Source organism: Python bivittatus, unplaced genomic scaffold (genome assembly GCF_059951505.1).
Source record: "Python bivittatus isolate LINGU-HERP-01145 unplaced genomic scaffold, Pbiv_v1 ctg000970_np1212, whole genome shotgun sequence".
NCBI lineage: Eukaryota > Metazoa > Chordata > Lepidosauria > Squamata > Pythonidae > Python > Python bivittatus.
The window spans coordinates 2,501-23,138 of record NW_028277121.1 but is presented as its reverse complement, the minus strand read 5'-3'; the positions used below and the strand labels follow the sequence as shown (position 1 = coordinate 23,138).

The following is a 20,638-nucleotide window of genomic DNA, read 5'->3' as shown; positions in this document are numbered from 1 at the left end:
TAAAATAAAGCAGGACCAACTTTTGTAGATGGCATCTGCACTGTGGGGTACTAGTGGCATTCTGGGAAGGGACGGGCCCCACATTTTCAACATGGGGGAATATTTGAGGGTGTGTTCCTACCCGCCAAGCAGAATCGATGCATTAACTCTAGTCCATTTCACTTGTGTTAGTAAAATGTTCTGGAAAATGACAAAGCTGAATGTGAGTATTTGGCTTCCAAATTCTGGTTGCATCATCTGGAAGGGGCTGGGGACAGATGCCTTCTGCACACTGGGCCACACGTACTGTAAATCATTTTAATTCCCATCTAATCATTTCTCAAGCTTCAGACCTACTCAGGGGAATGGTAGATTCTGAGAAGTCAGGGACAAGGATCAGGAAGACCTAGGTTCAACTCCGTGGATGTTCACTGGGTGTCTTTGAAACAGGCCATGCTTTTCAGCGCAACTATTCCCACAGCGCTGTTGTTGGGAAAAAACAGAAGAGAGACATGCAGTGTATTCTAGCTTTTGCTCCTGGGGGAAAGGTGGAAACTTAGACCAACATGATCCTTCAAGCGTTCCACCAAGGATCTGAAACACAATTGAGAAGATCTTGTATCTAAGACATGTTTTTATTTATCCCTTACCAAAAAAGAAGCCTAAATAGGTAATAATAGCTGCACATATTTTTGTATCACCCTGCTGTGTCCATCCATCCACAACATATACATCAATTAAGACAGCAACATGTTACAGGTAGACCTTGCTTACTGACCACCTCGCTTAGTGACCGTTCAAAGTTATGATGGTGCTGAAAAAGTAACTTTACAAGCAGTCCTTGCATTTGCAACCTGCGCAGTGTCTCCATGCTCACGTGACTAACATTCAGGCACTTTACAACCCATGGGCATTTACAACCGTCACAGTGTCCTATGGTCACATGATTGCCATCTGTGGGCTTGGCAACAGGCTTTCATCAAGCAGAGTCAATGGAGAAGCTGGCAGTAAAATTGCAAGTTGAAGTTATATGATGTCTCACTTAATGACCACGGTGATTTGCTTAACAATCACAGTGGAAGTGATGTCATAAATCGATCGCAGTCACGTGATGTTTTGCTTAGCGACTGCAATGATTTGCTTAACAACCACACTGGAAGTGACATCATAAGTCTGTTGCAATCATACAATGTTTTGCTTAGTGACTGTGATGCTTAGCAACGAAGTTGGTGATCCCAATTACCTGTGTTTGTTTGTATTACTCTGTGTTCCTCCCTGTGTTCTGAAAATAGCTTGCCTTATTTTTACACTGATCCTTGCACAATGCCTTTAACAGCAGCCTGATCAGTGTCTAATCACATTCTCTTTCTTGGGACAAAAAATAACATTGCTATTATGTCTTCTGGACCAGTTGCTATTAAAGGTACAGAAGCAATGGCCACTAAAGAGGTTTAGCCATGAAAGGCACTAATCACTAGGAACCTCTTGGCTCAGCAAGATGCGTCCTTGCAATTCTCCACTAGTCCCCGACTTAAGGAAGTGTGATGAAATGATGAACATGTAAAATGCCCAGCTGTAAGTATCTAGAACTTATATGAATCAGTGCAAATTAAGCCTGCTTTCTGTTCTCTTCATCAGAAAAAGGTATCAACTGAATCTTCTATCCGACTTTGCAAATCTGTCATACTGGCTCTTTATTTGAAATCGCAGAACCACAGAATTGTAGAGTGGAAAGAGACCTCAAAGATCATTGCATCCAACCCTCTGCAATGTGCAGGAAAACCAGTGAACCCAATAAAACTTCTTAAAAGCCTCCAGAGATGGAGAACCCACAAACGTCTTTAGATAATTTGTTCCACTGATATAAAGATCTTCTCATTGGGAAGAAAAAAATCAGGTTGCTGTCATGTAGATCAATGACTTCATTAGGGTGGATGGGCAAAGTTTGACTGGATTTTTGGTTTGCTATATGTGAAAAGGCACATTTTGTGCACAGATGAATTCACATCCAGAAGCAGATCATACTTCCTCCCCTGGAGGGTAAGCAGAGACTGCCTATCAAATATGTCTAAAGTGTAAACCTCACATTTCTGAAAAAAATCCATAAAATAATACTTAGAAAAGAAAGCAAGCTATGGCACAAAACATTATTGTTTAATAATTAGGATGTCAAAGAGAAATTTGGTTCAGATCCTGCTTGATTCCATTTGTACTCTCTTAAATCTTTGGGCTGGTTCAGAAAATTCTCCTTTTGCCTGGCCCAACTGACAGCCTCCAAATTATGCATCTGAACACTGGTCCTAATGGTGGGAAATCTACCATTTTAATTCCAAATTAAAAATTGCAGGTAGACTTCACTCAAAAAGCCCAGAACAACTTGCTTTAGGCAACAGAAACAAACAAAATCTGTTCATCAGGAAGCACACCTAAAACAAAGATTCTTGCACGATAAAGCGAAAGGACACTTTCCAGCCTTTGGGGACATCCAATGTGAGGCTTATTTCTGATTTATAGTTCAGAAAAGTGTGCCAGATGTCAGGTGTACCATTAATTTATCTAAAGACAGGGCAGTTAACCTGAGACTAGAGTGTGTAAAGCAGCAGGGCAGGAACATTCCCCCTCTGTACTTGGCTCCAAATGCCTAGCAAGTCCAACTACATTCCAGGGTGAAGTCTCTACTTCGGCTCATCCTTTGTACTCTCCTGCAGAGGAAATTTAAGGAAGACAGCTGGAGGCCCTGCTGAGAAAGGTGGTGTCCCCACTTCTAAACAGCAAAAGCTGTATTTTAATTCTTTCAGTCTCCTTCCATGAGATTTCCACCTGCCTCAAGTTGCTCAGTAGAAGCAAGATCTGTGTGTTCATATTTTTCTTTGGAGTACTTCTGTTGGTAGAACATATAGTCCCATGAACCTGTAGAAGTCTAAAAAGGAATCCCCCCCCCCAGCTTTTCAATTATGGATGCTTGAGAAGTAGAATGTTGAATGTATAGACTGATTCCAGGGAAAAGTTTGGGCTCTTGATGATACAAATAAATACTGAAGTGCCTTCTCTGATGTTATATATGAAGTGGCCCATTCAGTGGAAGGAAAAAGACTTCCGTGTACTGCCAACAATTCTATGTTCCTTCCCATCTTTATAAGCTTCCCATGGGCTCTGTAGCCAAACCTGGTTATCACAACAATGGAGTTAAACCTTAACAAATTGCCCTGGATTTCTTCTTCAGGGGACGCTGAAACCAGATTATGTTTCCAGCAACATACACAGCATTTAATGCCACAGTTCAACTTTTTACAAGGACAAACAACAGAGAACACACAAAACAGGTTTTAAAACCTCAGCATCACCTAACTTTTGGCTGCTAGGTCCAGTTTAAGGTCTTGGCAGAAATCTCTGCACAAATGGATACATTCTGCATACAAGGAATGTCTTCACTTTTACGTGCTCTTTTTCCTATAAAAAAAGGAACGTGCTTCTTTAGTTTGAGTTTGAATTTCCCCAGGATTAGTTTTAACAGATGATCCCAAGCTCTAACACAGTAAAAGAAGAATAAAACCTTCTGTCTTCATATTTCATACCATGAGTGCTTTTCTAGATCTATCAATGACTCCCTTTACCCATTTTTTTCTCCAAACGAAAAAGCCGATAGTGCCTTCTTGCATGATTCACTTTCTCTTCTTTTCCAAGTCTGTGAAAATAGTCACAGCATTTGGAATATTGTAGTTCTTTGCTATACCTGCCAAGGGGCATTTAAAAAAAATGACAATATTCCAAATGCTGACATTTTCACAGAACTATTCCCCACAAGGTCAAGCTTCTGTTCCTGATCAACTTACTACTAACACACTAATACGCAGGAGAAGTAATTTTGGACATTTTCTCTGTTGATTTGCATCATTTTGCCCCTTGTTTACCCTGAACTACAACTATTGTTTTGAGGTCATTCATCCAGTTGGTTGTGTTAACCCTTTGAGGTAGTCTAGACAAGAAGTACAACCAGGAGTACTAACTCTACCTTTACTGTAAGGTTACATTAACAGAAACTTGCAAGACTGAAAGTATCTCTCTCCTTCTTTCCTTTTACTCTCCAGAAAACTAGGGAGGGTCCCTTCTGAAACGCTTTCCATGCTGCCTCTCCTTCTGCGGGCTGAGAAATCTTTCACATGCCGGTTGTCCAATCTTGGCTCTTCCTCCTGTCTTCCAAGGTCATTCCCATGTACCATTACATCTAGAGATCCCTCACATTGGGTTGTAAGAAAGACTCTTTGGGGCTTGAGGGATTACTCCAGTGTTGTCCAAACTTGGCCACTTTAAGATGAGTAGGCTTCAACTCCCAGAATTCCCATGCTGGCTGGGGAATTCTGGGAGTTGAAGTCCACTCATCTTAAAGTGGCCAAGTTTGGACAACACTGGAGTAATCCCTAAATCTGGCACATACAAATAATCTAAAAAGGTACGAGGGAAGTGAGAGTATGGGGCTTTTTGCACCAAACACTCACACTTTGGCATATAACTTTTATCTTGTAACAGCAGCAGTAGAACACAGTGCTAGCCAAGCTGCTGTTATTGTGGGACACCATATTTGGTTGTGGGAAATCCATCATCAACATTTATTCTGGAAAGCCACTGACTGATTAAGTGCCATCAAGTCGCTGTTGACTCTTAGCAACCACATAGAGAGATTTTCCCCGTGACAATCTGTCCCTAACCTTAACCCCAACCTTGTCTTTCAGGTCTTCCAATGGTGGAAGACTATTAGATGTCAGCAAAAAAATGCAGAAAAATTGAATTCTTTCCCTCTTTCTAGTGGTGGCCCAGAGTTTTGCGTCCTGAGATGGTAGGCATGTCTCCTTCAGTAGCTATCTGAAAGATGACATTCTCTCCAAATTCCACACATACACCAGGCCTTAAAAGGTTTCCATTTTCAGCCATGAAAACTCACTGAATGATTGCACTATTCACAGTCTCTCCACGCAACCACCGCACAGCATAAAGCAAAGATGTACACTGAGAATGATGCACACTGTGAACAGTCTCATTTTATGACTGAGCTATGGAAAAGGCCATATTAGAACGTTCTGGGTCTTTGGGACAAAAGGGTTGATATGCAAACATGGAGGTCTGCAAGGGTAGCAAGTGATGGCAAACGCACCGTGACATCATTGCACAAACAGCATCATCGTATCCTTTGTGCTATGATGTCATGATGATGTGAGGACGTTGAGGTTTCTATTAGACACACCTACATTGGCAGATGAAGGCTTTCAGTTCCCAATGCCTGATTCTAAAGCAGGTAACAGCCCATTAACGATCTGACATGCATGCCAAAAAGCTAAATTACACTTTCACTGGATTTTCCTTGAAACAATCCTCTTCCACTCCAATATCTTGCTCCCAAGTTCACCACCTGAGTCAATTGTCCCACCTTAAAAAAAACAATTAGAGGACTTAACAGCTTTGTAGAAGGAACACAAATCTGATCATACTGACAAAAGGCAACTAGGAGTGCGATGTTTTAATCAAGCCTTTATCTCTTCAGGGCATTGTAAATCTGTCCTATTGACTGGAGGGCAGTCTACAATCTACAGACAAGGAAAGTAGTGTAATTGTGAGACTCCTCCAAACAAACTTCTATTTTCCTCCTCCTATTGAATGGAAAGGTGTTTGATTTCTTTATCTTAAGTTATTTACAATCTTACACAGGCCTGCCTTGGAACAATGCTTAAAAGCTGAAGCAAGCATTTGTTCCTTTAAGAGATTTAGTATTGCTTGGCGTCAGACCAACCTGCCAATTTATCCATTCTTGGCCTCTCCAAAAGAATAGGGTCTCTGTTCAAACTTACCAACCTTACAATGACTCAAATACAGTGAAGCTGTAGACGACGCACCACGGACAAACTTTTATTATAAAAATGAGCAGCGGCTAACTAGAAAATGTCTTGTACTCCCGTCATCTTACTCTGGTTCCTTAGGCCTTGAAACAGCAGGCTGACTTAAAAGGAACAAAGCCACTAAAAGTTTCTCCAGCATTTATGTCACAGCCTTCATGACCTTGGCAAACATGAACCTGTTTATGAAAATGGAAATCCTCTTGCTTTTCCTTCACCTTGATGTGGATAATCACATATTCTGGTGGTGTTCTCCAGAATAGACAAACAGCCTGAGGTGCATCTCTCTAGGCCAAAGGGTGGACATGACCTTATTTCTGAAGTCTGCTCAACATCATAAAAGTAAGGGATGGTATTGTTGAAATTTGCTGAGGTTTTGGTAAGTGTATTTAATAGGAAATCAGGATGGGAAAGAGAGGAGTAAATCCAGCTTTCATTATGACATTTCCTTGCTGTCAAAATAGGAGACAAATATATAAGCTTCCAAAGATCACCTTTTTTTATCCCAAATGATGGGACAAGCACCACAGCGCCAAAAGGATCTACATGTACGTTAAGATTTTTTTCTGTGGTCAGTTATTGATCAGTTTGGTAATTCCAGAAAGAAGAAAGTGAAGCCAAGATGGTGCTCACAGCATTCCTGGGGTGTGTGTCAAAACCTGCAAGGGGGTGGGTGCAGCATTGTGATGGAAGGGCAGCACTGAAGGTACAAAAGGGGTAGGGACTTCTATTGCCACACTGCACTCCCAATTTTCCAGTTTTACCCCCTACCCCACCCCCCCAATGAACACTGCTGATGGTGCTGGAACAGAAGCTCTTTTGGTGGGCTCTCCACAAATGTTCCTTTCTGTTTTCATTTTATTTTGCTACGATTCCCTTCCTTCTTTTTTTACTTTTCGGCTTCCTTTTTTCTCCTAACGTTTTATGTGTTTTTATGAATTCAAGTCCTTGAGCTACAACTTAAAGGATGACTCCATTTTTAACTTTCTCAGAGCAGCCCAGCTTCTTTAGAAGTTGCCCAGCCCCCTTGCCTTTTGCATTGATTTCAGATATGCCTAAACTCTGGAACTCTGTGAGGTGAACAATCTCCTAAAACAATAAGACTAAAGTCATGCATAAAATATGTATATGATGCCACTTAAGGAATCAGGATCAGAGCAGATTTGGAAAGACTTTGTGGAGTCTGCTGGAGGCAGGAAGGTGGGGTGGGGCAGGGTTAAAAACGAGCAAATTGATGGACGCAACATTGCGGTGTTTGCCCTACCCACTTTGTATGTGTGTGCCCGTGTGTACAAAAGTAATGGGGCTTGCATTACAAAGCCAGGCCTGCCAGCGTGCCTTTCTTGACACTCCACAGGCGTCATTGGAAGGACCTAACTTGCAATTTGGCATCTAACTTTAAACTAATACATAAAGCTTTGTTTTGTCACTAATGTTTCAGCGTAACCCATTTATTGGATTTAGGGTTTAGCCCCAACGCTCTTGAGGAGACTTGGCAGTTTGTAACAGCAATCGACACAAAGTAATAAAATGGTCACGGTACAAACAAATAAAGCAAAAATAACACAATAAAACCTAACATGCACGGTGCAATCACTGTATCAACTTATACAAACAAAGTCTCTCTGCTTTTAATCACTTTAGGACTACAGCCTACGTCCGAAGCCCCTGAAAACCGATTATTGAAGACTCGCTAACGCCAAACTCAAACTTCATTAATCGAGGCGTAAGATTTTGCATCTTACGTGAACCAGCCTACACGTTTCTCCGCTTTTGCCTATGCCGTTGGGCAGGGTCACTCCTGGATGGCGGTTGTCCTTCCATCTGTGTTGCTAAGTTGTCTTTCCTGCCTGCTCTACAAAGCCATCCACGTAGTTCTCTACGTTCATTAGAAAGTCTCAAACACCGTAGGTTTACGTTTGTTTTAAAAAATCAAATTGCAACTACCCAAGACAAAAAGAAGAACATGCCGGGCAGCCCTGTTTATTCTGGGTTATCACCCTGCCATTGCAGCCTCAACTGTTAAAAGTATGACCTTTAGTCCCTCCTGCTTCAGCTGCTGGACAAACATGTTTATCCAGAGCTTGGGAAGTGCCATGGAAACAGGAATAGCCATATTGCCCCAGATGAGAAGTTTGCTGTTTGCTCCATACCTACGCATCAACTAAATGAAGGAGACATGGAAAGATGTAAAAGCAATACCTATTTTGGGGAGAAAACCGTATGTCTCAAAAGACGTTAACTGGCATGACAAGAATAAACAACCATTTATCAATCTATTATTGCCAGTCCCTTGTCACTAACCTATAGCACTGTGATGTGATCTAGATACGTATAGTTTTCTGGCAAATATCTGGGTGAATGGGTGTGAAAGATGGAGTCCTTGAGACCCAGTTTTTAGTTTATGCAGCATGTGGAAAAGATGCTCACCCATTACGCCTTAGGGTAGTACATACCAGTTTGAAACTGGTGCAATACCTACCTTTTCACCAGTATTTGTATTAAGTGAACACAAACTGAACGCAACCGAAAAACAATCATGGTTATATCTGTTATATCGGCATTTCTAACACCAGCAGACTGGGAATGCTGCTTTTTTCATGTTAGATGAATTCAGTTTGGGAAATTCTGTTGATGGCTGTTGGAACTGTAACATTATTTTTCACATGGTATAAGTGGTGGAGTTGGGGCAGGGACCAGGTAGAAACTTAAAGGGGATTTTGCCTGAAATTGAGTGTTTCATTTAGTCTCTTTCAAAGTCAAAATTCAGTCAGTCTTGACTACTCCTGGCGACTACATGGAGGAGTCTATGCAATTTTCTTGGCAACGTTTTTCAGAAGAGGCTTCACTGTGCCTTCTTCCTAGGGCTGGGAAGAGCGGATCCAAAATCACCCAGCTGGCTTCCATATCTAAGGCAGGCCTAAAACTCAGATTTTCTCACTCCTAGTCCAGCCCCTTAATCGCTACACTCATTGCCAATACTTGGCAACCACACATTCCCAGCCAGAGACCTGAAGGTGTTATGAAAGCATTCAAAAAGGTCAGTCAGCCAAGCTGATTTGTCATGCAAATATTAAACAATAACTTTGGACGCTGGCTACCCTAACTACCTGAAGTATAAAAGGTGGCCTATATTACACAGCAGCAGACTGTCCCAAATGGGGGGGCCCTTCTGAGATGATGCACATTAAGAACACATTCAGAGAAGATTGAAATAACTTGCACATACAGTGCAGTTTGTCTAGCCCCAGTAATATTCCATGGTGGAAGTCAGAACTGAAACAGGTGAGAAGCTAACAGCATGTTGGATCTTGAGGACAAGAGTTTGAAAGCCAGTCAAAGTGTGCAAGGTATAATATCACCCCGGTAATTAAGTGTAAGTGTCCAATGTACCAGTTGTACCTAACTCAGCATACACCTCCTCGGCCAATTAAAGTACATCTCGTATGACAGATGCACCTTAACCAGCTATGCTTTGATCAAGCACGTTTACATTGAAGAGCTCCATTCTATCGGACAAAGTTTATGGAAGCCCTCCATTTCTGGATTGTGCTCAACGGGATTGTGCTCGATGGCTATTTATTTATTTAATCAATTTATGAACTGCCTCAGTTGACATGGCAACTCTTTCAGCATCCTAAATGTGAAACATTTTTTAGCTCTAGAATGGCTACGGGGGACTTGAATGCTTTTGATAGAGAAGCCCTCAGAGATCCAGTGGTGGGGAAGGGGGTGTTGTGATGAAACATGTGCCATGACTTCACGATGCAGACACAATGTTTTGTATTGCGATGTTTCTGGCATTTATTTGTTTGTTTGTTTGTTTGTTTATTAGCCGCCCATCTCAATCAAGTGACTCTGGGTGGCGAACAATTATAAAAACAATTTAAAACGTTACAATACAGTGCAAAAATAAATATATACAGTATGTAAATAAATATATATGCAATACAGTACAAAAAGAAAGACATCTTTTCCATCATCATGACCAGAAGAAGCCTTTCATAATAAAGGAACGTACAGAACACCCTAAATTCAAGAATGCTCAATCTTTTGCCTGTATATGGTCCATAGTTGTCTAAATCCAAACTCTTAAATCTAATTGGGTCCACTGGAAATATATCAGTCAAACTTGGTAGACCACTTATCCACTAAATCAGCAAAATGCCTTGTGGGAAAATCAAACTGATGCATTCCAAACAATTAGTTGCCAGTCAATACTAAATATAAAATAAGTACCGGGTTTTACTGCTTAAAATGTGGATACCCTTTGCAAGGGGTTGTAAGGAAAAGGACTTGTTTGCATTCTCCCTATGTGTGGAATTGTACATATATTCAGAGATAATCCCCAAAGAATTTGTGTTGTATCTAATCACCTCATTTTCCATTCATTTCAACTCTTAGGTTGTTGCCCAGAAACACATCTCAGCTATTGGTGACTTAAAAAAAAGGTAAAACTGAGCAAGCAGTTCAGACAATTGAAGTGTAAGCTGGACAAGAAGATATCTAGTAAATTCATGGGGAAAAGGACACACAAGGAAAGAATAGAAGCATGACAGCAAATATTGGCTTTTCCATGCCCCACCCCAAGCAGAGGACCAAAAATAGAAACTATAGTATGACAACAACAAGGACTCCGTTTAAAATATGGTCTACTGATAACTCTCTGGAGGAAATAGTTGGAGTCTCTGTGTTTTGGTGCACCTGCAAATTTAAATGTTAAAGCAAAGAAAAAGGAGAATCCATTGGGTGAAAATGTGGGAGAGAAAAAGAGAGCAAAGGAGATTATAAACCGAAGCAGCCATGGACAGTTATCTACTCCTAGACCCTCAAATCTGGCAGAATTTCTTAAATTCTGCCCGAGGGTGAATTTCACTCATAGACAAAGATAAGTATGGTTGGGATAGCACTGGGCCATCCATTTTTGCTAGCCATGTGAAGAAAAATAGAGATTTATTATCTCTCACCTTCCCATCACAGCCTTTTGAAACATGCATCATCGTTTAAGAAGGTTAGAAACCTGTCTGTAGTTCTGAATATTAAGATCACTTTACCTCTGCTTGGAAATCTATGGATGCACAAAGGTGGAAAGATAGGAGTACATAAACGTACACTTCTGCTTTCATGTTAATAGTCTTAAGCAGCAAATGGGCAACCTGCTGATCTTTCTTGAAATCCACCCTCAAAGTAAATGATTCTACAATGAAAAAACACTTGAGAGTTTTCGCAGAGAAGAAATAAGGGCAATGTAGAAGGAATTTTTGGTCTTGTAGATTTGCTCCCATTTTGACACCAAAAGAATAGCATAATGAAGGCTGGATTTACTCCTTTTCTGACATAATTGCAACAATTTCCATCATCCCCAGCCAGCAATAAAGGGAATTATAATCTTGTGGATTGAGGAAGACAGGGTTGGGAAAGGCAGTTACGGTGTTATTTGGAGCCAGTTCTAGCCATTTGTCCTACTAAAGCTTTCACTTTGATGGGAAAATGATAGTTACTCTCCCCACTAAACATGCAATGGAGAGCCAGTTTGGTGTAGTGGGTAAGGCACCAGGCTAGAAAGTGGGAGTCCATCAGTTCTAGTCCTGCCTTAGGCATGAAGCCAGGTGGGTGACCTTGGGCCAGTCCCTCTCTCTCAGCCCTAGGAAGAAGAAGGCAAGGGCAGACCACTTCTGAAATCTTGCCCAAGAAAACAGCAGGGATGTGTCCCTATTGTCCCCAGGAGTCAAGATTCATTTGAAGGTACACACACACACACACACACACACAATTATGCATCTTGTGGTATTAGACTCATGTCCGTTAAACATGCAGCAATGTCTTTCATAGGATTGGAAACTTCCTTGGGAAATGCAAATTTCCCCCATCACCCCTACACAATATTCCATGCTTTCTATATTCCCAAGAGGTTAGAATGAATGAAAATGTTTGTTGTGCCTGAGTAAAAACCCCGCCAAGAGAGATATACCAGGTACCTGCAGTTTCACATGTTAAACTCACTTCACTTACAACATAATCTCCACTGCTGGTAGTTCAGTAGAACATGGACCTCCGGACTGTGGGATATAGGAAGATTCATCACCCCACAGGGCCTCAAACACGGCTTCTGCTGAACTACAGGTCCAGTGCCCTTCCTCACCCCTAAAACCCTCCTCCCAGGGACCACAAATTGATTGAACCAATATTCTTCCGCCATTTAAATAATACCACATCTTTCTGCCTTGAGGGGGATTTCAGTGGAAGTACGAAGTAGCTCCTACTGATTAATTGACCATGGATCACTCCCAGTTCAGGAAGGCACGCATCAGAAATAACTAATACTAATACTAATGGGGGGCAAAAGGAATGATGGGGTATGAGGAGTATGGGGGAGCAGGCTTTAATAAAGAGACTGCCCTACCCATAATGGCACCCATCTGGTTGGTGAAGTAGAAAGCTGAATTTGAGATGATTTTGCCCTCTGGCTAAATCCCGTTTCCTGCCTCTGAAGACAGACGTGCTTGACCTCCAAGGCCTCTTCTCCTTGGGTGACAAGCAGGTCAAGGACCATACAGCAATGGTGGACAGGATCAGGACCCTCACTGGGGAGAATCTGGGGGAGATTTATGGTGAAATTTAATTTCTAAAAACTAAAAAAAAAAAAAAAGGAGAATGCAAAAAGAAAGGAGTTGAACATTTTGGTCCCACCATCTCTGGGGGATTCTGGAGGCCACAAAAAAGAGTCTGTTAGCAAGCCTGACATGGTTCCTAGGGCACACTTTTTGTACCCCATCTAGAAGTTGAGGATATCGGCACTGAAGAGAGTGACAGGCGTTAAATATCCCACTTCTACAACTTTATACTTCCAACACCTGAATTTCTACTCATCCAGCAACTGATGAAGGCAAACGAAACCAGCCAGAAAGAAAGAACGAAAAAGGAAAAGTGCCACTTTTGCTCTTGATCCTCAGCTTGCAAGCAGGAAAAGTACTGGCTGTTTAGCTTTTGTTTTCTGGATTGTTTCCTGTACCCAAACAACACACAGCTATTCTTTGTTAATTATCTCATTGTCTGCAGCCATGCATGGCCCGTGCAGTCCAAAACTCAACTGGTGCCTTCAGATGCGGGAGAAAGCCACTGCAAAGTGGTGGTGCATGGAAAGTAAGTTTGTAACAAAGAAAGGTTATCCATGAGTACATCATGGCCCCCACCTATTTTGCAACACGGGAAAGGAACTAAAAATTTAAGACTGGAAACGGTGGAAAAAATCCAACATATGGAGAGAAAAGAAAAAACGTGGATTCAAAACATCAAGCTGGTTCACAAAATTAATCCGTTCCCATCTGGACTTGCAGATCAGTTCAGAAAACTGCTTTGAATGTCCAAAACTGATCTGGAAAACATGCATTTAGGTCAGCATTTTTGCAAATCACTTCCAAAGCATCTGAATCTACAGGACTTCAAGGACTTTGAATATTCAAGGACTTCGAATACTCAAATGAAATAATATAACTGATCAAACTTTTAAATTGTATGGAATATTCTCATAGTGTTATTCTGGATTTGCCCCCATTTTTCTTTTTCTTTTCACATGCAGCTCATGGCTGGCCGGGGAATTTTGGGAGTCCACACAGCTTAAAGTTGACACGTTTGAGAAACACCGCACTAGAGGTTCCACACATTCTACTGTTCTCAGCACAAGCACTTCTGCCTTGGCCATGGGTAACTTGCACACAAGTTGATTTAATTGTGTGCAGTCCTAGTCTGTTGGCCTTGTCTGTAGACCTACTCCTTGCTTTTAAAGGATGGTTGAAATACCAGTTAAATCATTAGCTAGTGGTGTCATGCTATGCCTCTCTAAGTGCCTTGAATTGTTTCATAGGAAGATACGTTTTTCTCAGCATTAGAGATGTAGCAAGGGGGAAAAACACTCTAGTTAAATTCCTGAAGGCACAGGGCTGTTGGGTGGATGGGTGGGAGTGAGGACAACATAATTTCTCCTGCAAATTACTGGAAAAAGAGCCATTTCAGGATTGCTGTGTTTCCTGGAATGGGCAACCTTTGGTGGCATAGGTCCAACTTAATTTGGGGGCTCCAAGGGCAACCATTAAGAAGCTAGTGGTGCAGAATTTATAGGGTTGCATCACACGTGGGAGCAGGAGTTTCCAACTTTTTTTTTTTAATGCAGGGGATACTGAGTTTTTTTTTAAATTAGTTTTTATATATTGTATGAAGCCCTGGTTTGCAACCTTGAAGTGACAGGACTCTTTGTGGTTCACAAAAAACTCTGGATAAAGCCTGCAGATTGTTCCAAATTGTGCCCCCCATTTTTCAATTCTGACTGAAAGGAAGAAATCATAGCTATGGAGTGAAAAAGGCAAAAACTCCCCTGAATTGAGCTTCATTCCTGAAATCATAGCCACATCAATGTATTTCTTTGGCAATAATATGGAAATTGTTTTTTGCCACTCCTTCTGTTGATTTCCCCACCTCTCCTCCTGACAACTTCCTAGTCTAGCCTAGAGAGTGCCACAAAGAAAGAGTAACTCTGAGCTTGCTTGTCATTTCCTGAGATCTTCATTGGCTTAATTAAAATACTATTTCAGTAGGGATTTAGAAAGGATGATTTAAGTAACTGGCTTCTGTGGAATATCTACCTTTTGAAGGTGATGCTGAGGCAGCAGCCAAAACAAAAATGGGTGGGTAAGAAGGCAACAATTAAATTTTATTTAATCAAAATTGAGATTAAAATGAAAAAGAAATGCAATTTGTAAAATGAGCTGCAGGCGTTCATCAGTTTTCCCTTCTGGCACATCAACGTTTCCTATTTGGTAGCAAATTTTGGAGGGTCTGAAGGCTATACAACCCTTCTTTACATTAAGAAGCATCATTGATGCTCAAAGCTACTGAGATCCTTTTTTAAAAGAGAAATTATGCTGTTTAAGCAAATTTCAGAAGAGTAGATCAATCTTTGTTATTGAGTACTGGAGGAGACTGTTATGATTACAGTTTTCCATGGATGGTCACTGAAGTTCTGATGCTTCATAGTATAAGAGAAAAGTAGAACAAAGCATCAGTTTTTCAGACATTTCCTTCTCATAATGAGAGAGGCTATTAAATTTCAAGTTCTAGTTAACTTTTGGTTTTTTTATATCTCAAAAATAGACTTGGTTTGGTAACAGATCACAGGTCCATTAAAGGTTAGAATGAAGTAACTGACTCAGAAAACCTAGTTTGAGCCATTCATATAAGGGAAGTTATCACACAGTTTGGTTAGTTTGGGCTTAGGAAGGACCAGCTACACTAACATTTTCTTCTTTTACGATTGGTTATCACAGACTGGTGAAGGCGTAGCTTGTCCCCTGTCCTGTGCCTTCTTGGAACAACCTATATACCTCTGGTAGACATCAAAGGAGGACACAGCAAGAGGATACATTTTTTGCCCATTACCAGCGATAGTAGTCAGAGGATCCCATAATGCCACTGCCACTGAAATAACATCATGTAATTCTTCTTTAAAGCCCTCTAAGTTGATTACTATCACAGCATCCCATGGATCCAGCAAATTCTATAGTTTGAAGGGCTTCTTGCTTCCTTGGCCTCTGCCATGACCCCAGGTGAGCAAAGGAGGAAAACCTCTTCATACCCACTTCCTTTACAGCCTGCAGAAGGTCAAAAACATCTGTCATGGCTCCTCCCTTATTTGCCAAATGTTCCATCATCAGCTGTTCTGACTTTGAAAGGAACTTGTGAGTGATCAAAAAATGATCCATTGCTGGACCTCTGAGAGTAAGCACAGTCTTAGGCAGAAGGTCCCATTTCAAGAGCCATATGTTACTGTTGATTTGTTGCCCAACCCTCCTGCCCTAAATTAAGTCATGGCAAACTTTGTAATCTTTCCCCATCGGACTTATTGCGATCTCCAAATCACTTGGGTTACCCTCTTCCACATTTTTCTACTTTTGATACCCTTTTTCAGATGCAGTGGCTGGAAATGGATAGAAGCAATGTCCATATCAGGAAGAGGTTGGACCTTGATTTCCTCCTCATGCTATTCTCTGGTGGCACAAACGGTATTTCAGATATTTCCTAGAAAATTTCAACTTGCTATCTGTCAGCTTCTGCTGCCTTAATATCATCTACATTTTGGGGAGACATTAATTATGGATAAAGGATTCCATACTTGCTTCCCTTGTCTTTTAAATCTCTTTCTTAATTCACTTCTGGTTGAAACTCCTCCTCCTCCTCCTCCTCCTCTCCCCTTCCTCTTCCTCTTCCAATAAATCACTTATTTAAAAAAGCAACTTAAGACTGCACCATAATGCACTCCAATTTGAGAATAAGCCCTAGAAAACATTCAGATTACTTCTGAATAAACATGCATAGGGCAGTTCTGTGTGAAATAGATCCAGCACTTTAGACTCTTGACTCCTTTCAGCAACCCAGCTGGAGTTCTTAGTCCTGGGTTAACAAATTGCTGGGTGTGGGGAGAAGTGTTCAGTCCCTTTCATAATAACCCTCCTCTTATTTTGAATAATAACCGAACATAAACTGTGTAGAGGTTGCCACATCCAATCTTTAAAAGAAAGATGTGAGATGCATTTGATTATGTAATATTAAAACAAAGAAAGAAAAACAAAGCATAGCAAATATTTGGCGATGGGGGTAACTGTAACGATTCCATGTGTCTTTGGCATAAAACCGACAGGCTTTTCCTAAGCAAAACACTTTGTTGTTACTAAGTTTCAGACGAAGATTTCACACCAGGGATGAAGTATGTGTTAAGTGTGAGTAATCCAATTTTAAGGAGACCCTGGCCCTGTACCTCCACAGACAGTCCCTTTCCTCTTCCTGTCATGTGAATGGACACATCAACCAAGAAACCACTGTGGATCTTAGTCTCCCATGATGTGTGAACTCAGAAACTGAAGGCTAATGACTTGGAACAAACCCAGGTATAACTCTTTAGCTGCCTTTCAAATCATGGCTTATATGAAATCCTATGGGGAGAGCTTCCATTTTTCCATGATGGAAAACTGCTGTGGCCAGCGGTGTTTCCATTAATTTCTACAATGAGGAAGGAAGGAAGGAAGGAAGGAAGGAAGGAAGGAAGGAAGGAAGGAAGGAAGGAAGGAAGGAAGGAAGGAAGGAAGGAAGGAAGGAAGGAAGGAAGATGCTGAAACACAGGAGATGCATGAAGGAGGAGTTCGTGCATATCTAGATTTAGACAGGATGGGGTTATCCACACCCAAACATTCAAGAACAGTAATGGCTATTCCTCATCCTTTCCTCAAACCTTCCTTCTAAATCAGGACAATCTCTGCAAAGGAACCATTTGCATCCTACAGATGTGCAAGGTCCATAATTTCCATTGGCAGTGGCATCTGGGAAGTCTTAGAAGCAGCAGATGGGCCAAATTACTCTAAAGCATTATAAAGGTGTTGAGGATTTTTAAAATTGTTCTTATAACGTTCTTGCTCATATACCAAAGATTTTCTTCTGAGGACCTCACTGCCCATTTCATACTATGAATATCTTTTTTTCCCCAGATCATAGACATTATGCTCACTGATTTAACAATAGACTCTCCTGCCGTGCCTTTAAAGCAAGATTGTGAATTGACCATAACAGATGTTATGTGTTGGAGGCAACAGTTTGACTCAACAATATTTAACCTCATATTGAATCTGCTTGTTTCAACTATAATATAGTTGAAACTCAAGTCACATTTCCACTTAAGAGAAAGAAGGATGGAAGGAAGCCAGTGAATTAGCATCTTGTTTCCATGAAAACGCCTTAGCATGCTAAATCCATGCTAAGCATCCTAGCACGTCACACGGGTGTTTGGATGCTATGCTAGGATTTCATTAGAGTTCGTTAGGACGTGGATGGGAGATCTCCATGAAACATCCTGGGGCAAGGCAATCTTGTGCCACCTGCTAAAAACCTACATAGACACATCACATCTGACTCAACTTTACAATTTGTGTGTCTAATCCATGATTTAATATCCAGAAAGCAAGACCTCCATAGGTGCTAAGCTACAGTTGTTAGAATCCCTCACTGCCAGCTATGCAATGGAAACTCAACATTTAACAATCCAAACAAGGGAGAAGTGGGGAAAAGTCCAGAGTCACCTTTAGAAAACTCTAACAACACTGGCAGATTTTATGAAGTCTCCCTGCAAGCTACAAAGTCCATCTTTCCAGGAAGCAGCATAACCCCACCACACAACTTGAAAGGGAAAACGCACGACTGCATCGCCCTGGATTCCCTCCTTTGAAAGCTACATGTAGGCATTGGAACTTCCGAGGCTGGGGAAAATGACCCAATTTGCAAAAAAACCTTTCGGCTCAAGGGTTTCCCGGCCTGTGCCGTGCTTTGCAAAGGGCAACGTGGGCTACCTGCGTTCAGTGGCTCCTGAATGGAGACATTTCAGACCCTGCAAAGGGCAACAGGAGCAGTTGATGTTCCTTCAAACATAGGAACCGGTGCATCATGTTCGGAAACCTTCTGACCTTTGCATTTGAACTGCCATGCAGGAATTTCGACTTGTTTGTTCAGTACCCAAAGCAACGCCTTCTTTTAAAAATATTTCAGGCTAGGGGAATCCTGCTCAGTTTGCCAGCAAAAGACATAGCCTCGCATCTGCTCTTTGGAAGGGCTATCGCTTTCCCACTTTTTTCTGTCGTACAAATACAGGCTTCCGGGTAATCATTTACCATCTTTCCATCAGACTTGGAGGTTGCAATCTCTCTAGGACACCAGTGGGAATCACGTACAGAAAAATAAATATTAGGATGGTCAGACACAGCTGCTCCCAGTCAGACAACTCAGCAACGCACCCGTTACAGCGTTGTGCTCCAAAGCAACCCTTTTGGAGACAGCTTCTAGACAGCTTCATCTGGAGAAATCATTTCTGGAGGTGCTAGAGTGAGAACAACAAAGGATAGGCTAATCTCTGCAAAGCCACCCTTTCATGGCCTAGCATCGCACGAAGGGAGCTCTGGCCCACCAAAGCTTATGCTAGAACGAATGAGAGCCTGCATTTTTTATCCTCCCAACCACCTGGCGAGGTAGGTTAGGCAACGAGGCAGTGATTAACACAGCAGAAGGCAGAGGGAAAGCAGATTTGAACCCAGGTCTTCCATGGAGCAAGCCCAGTGCTGTTCCCACTGTGCCACACAGCCTTTTTAAAGCGCTAGGAGACCTTTCTGGGCCGAACACCGGGTGTCCCCTAGTGCGAGGGACACACACCTCCTTTGGGGAGGTGCAGACAGAGGCCGGGGAGGTGTGAAGAGCCACCGAGTTTCAAATCCCCCTTTCCCAAAGTTTCATTGTCTTGTTTTCATCGTCCCTTTCTATCCATTTTGGTGTTTTGGAATTTTAGGGGAGGTGTGGACGTTGAGATTAAACCCAAGGGAGGAGTGATAGCAAAACGTTTAGGACTCTCTGGCCTAAAAAAGCAGTCTGCTAACACAACATGAACGAAAACAAGCTCATTCTAAATCTCTTTCCCCGATAAGTAAGCCACGTCAGATCGGTCCTCAACGGCTGGCGTGAAGAAGTTAAAAGGTAGGAGAAATCCTGCCAAGGTCACTTTCTCCTTTCCTCTTCCTTGTGACATGGATTTCTGTCCCAGCAACTCAAGCCAAGAATTGACACCCTCTGTGTAGACATGATTTACTATTGCAGTGTTCCTCAACCTTGGCAGCTTGAAGATGTGTGGACTTCAACTCCCAGAATTCCCAACTCCCAGAATTCCCCAGCCAGCACAGCACAGCACAGCACAGCACAGCACAGCACAGCACAGCACAGCACAGCACAGAATTCTGGGAGTTGAAGTCCACACATCTTCAAGCCGCCAAGGTTGAGGAACACTGCACTGTTGGACATGAGTTGATTGCCCCCGATTTTAGCATAAATCTTTCTGCATTGCTGCTAGCCAGCTTTGCTCCACTCCCCCTGCCCTCACACCGGCTCACGCTTCCGTGAGCCTTTCACACGCAACACGGGAGCAAGCCCCATCTGTGCAGCACTGCCTACTCACACACATTTCCAGCACACACCGGTGGCACCTGTATCTGTTGAGTTTCGTGGATCTTTACGATGTCTCTGGGACCAATTGGGGCTGGCAGCTTCTCCAGGACTCTGTGCACGTGTGAAGCAGCGTCCCCCGTGTTAAGTTCTTCCTCTCAGCGACTCCAAAGCTCCTCCCCGCCACGTTCTGAGATCCCGATGGGATCCGATTCAAGTCCTCGCTGAAGCGCAGAACTCGCGGAGTGGCTTGGGGCAGGCACGCTCTGCCAGCGCAGCCTACCCCACAGGGCTGTTGTTGTCGTCGGGCTGGAATGAGAGATTCTCCCCCGCCCGCTGCAGAGCACCGCAGTCCATAAATCAGGAGGAGGAAGAAAGGACGCGGCTCTTCTGGGCTGGCTCGGACAGAATGAACTCAGTCGCCTCGGAGGGAGAAGCGCCGCCGTCTCACGCGGGCGCAGGTGAGGCGGGAAGGTTCGCGGGCGCTCCGCAGACACGCAGGGGCAGCGGCCGGCAGGCAGCCGCCGCCGCGGAGGGGAAGCTCCGCAGAGGAGGATGGCGCAGGGCAAGCCGGGCACCTACTTGCCGCCTCGGGAGCCTTCCGGGAGCGCAGCCGGCTGCGGAGCGTACCCTGCCATCCCCGGAGCCGGGTCTCTGCCTCTGAGCGCGATCCTGCCCCTTTCGCAGGAGCCAGGCGGCCTGGCCGCCCCTCATTGGGCAGCGGGCGTCACGTGGCCGCCGCGGACCAGAAAGTT

The 20,638-nt window shown here is 42.8% G+C and overlaps 1 protein-coding gene across 7 annotated transcripts in view; it reads right to left on the bottom strand.

The window, feature by feature from the left end:
• PGCKA1 (PDCD10 and GCKIII kinases associated 1) overlaps positions 1–20,574 on the bottom strand; it is a 39,001-nt gene extending 18,427 nt beyond the window's left edge. For 3 of the 7 annotated variants that reach the window (XM_088131152.1, XM_088131153.1, XM_088131155.1), the window contains exon 1: positions 19,916–20,574. The gene's annotated coding sequence lies outside the window, so the exon portion shown is untranslated. Of the gene's footprint in view, positions 1–19,896 lie in introns of all 7 variants that reach the window. The other 4 variants (XM_088131150.1, XM_088131151.1, XM_088131154.1 and 1 more) reach the window with 2 other exon arrangements.
• Positions 20,575–20,638: the final 64 nt, after the last annotated feature.